The sequence below is a fragment of the Suricata suricatta genome, chromosome 5, assembly GCF_006229205.1.
Source record: "Suricata suricatta isolate VVHF042 chromosome 5, meerkat_22Aug2017_6uvM2_HiC, whole genome shotgun sequence".
NCBI classification, from domain to species: Eukaryota; Metazoa; Chordata; class Mammalia; order Carnivora; family Herpestidae; genus Suricata; species Suricata suricatta.
In genome coordinates, this window is record NC_043704.1 from 5,129,735 (window position 1) to 5,130,785 (window position 1,051).

General features: G+C 61.4%; 1 long non-coding RNA gene across 1 annotated transcript in view; it reads right to left on the reverse strand.

Annotated features, from left to right (window-relative positions):
* The window catches only part of LOC115291449, a 5,379-nt gene extending 4,411 nt beyond the window's left edge, over positions 1–968 (reverse strand). Inside the window, exons 1-3 of the long non-coding RNA XR_003908449.1 lie at positions 850–968; positions 735–764; positions 601–651 (exon numbers count right to left, since the gene is read on the reverse strand). This is a non-coding gene — a long non-coding RNA (uncharacterized LOC115291449). The remainder of the gene's footprint in view (positions 1–600; positions 652–734; positions 765–849) is intronic.
* Positions 969–1,051: the final 83 nt, after the last annotated feature.

The window sequence follows — 1,051 nt, forward strand, 5'->3', positions numbered from 1 at the left end:
TTGTTTAGGACTAAGTCGAGAGCTTCTCCGAGCAGACATAGCAGACCCCAAACCCAACCCACCCCGGCACCCCTGCACCCCCGATTCCCCGCACCTTGACTTGAGAACGTCATACACAGAAACCTGCAACTCCCCCTTCTCCGGGTCGCGACTCTAACTCTCGCCTTGATGTCCCCGTCCCACGAGTTCGCCAAGTGTGCACCTACCCGGCAGGCGCTAGCACGGGTAGCTGTGCCTAAGGGCACATTTCCTCCGTGAGCTAAAACTGTTAGTGAGCACTTCCACCCGTCCCACATCTTGGGTTCTGCAGCACAATGGACGTGATGCGTTGTCCCCGGGAACCGGTAGGACCCGATCCACTACCGCTTACCCCAGGCCAGGAAGAGAGAGAAAAAAATTGGTCGCTGCAATCACAAAACTTAAGAAGAGAGGAAAAATTTCCACTTCTCAGGCAAGGATGACATCCGACCACGCTGAGACTTTCAAACTCAAGAGCTTAGTCCCTAACAATGTCAGAAGACCTTAGAGTCCCCGCCGATGGCTTTCGATTGAGAAGGTCACGCGTCGAGGTGCGCGGCGGTCCCTAAGTTCGAAACCTACCTTTCCCGCCGCCTTTTTGGGCTTCGCCTCCACTTTTGCAGGAGCAGGTTTCTGAAAGGCAAAGGTAGCACTGAGGGGCGCCGCCGGCCACCACCCCGCGGAGAAGACGCGCGCACGGGGCTCGCGTTACTTACCGCTGACAATCTCGCCGACCTCCTCTTGGGCTTTGGGAGAGAAAAGGAAGAGGGGCCGGGAGTGAGCGGGGCGGCGCGGCCGGGCCCCACCCCCGGCCCCGCCGCGGGCGCTTACCTCCTCCTTCGCCGCCCCCTCGGCCGAGCTGACCTGCGGAAGGAAGCACACGGCCGAGTAGGCGCAGCCCGCAAACAAAAGTGCCCGCGCGCCCCGCGCCAGCCCGCGAGAACAATGCCCGGCCGCGTGACGTCAGCGGCTTCCCGCCGCCGCGTTCGAATCTCCCACCCGGGTCTTCGGCCGCCGAACGTTCCAGAACACC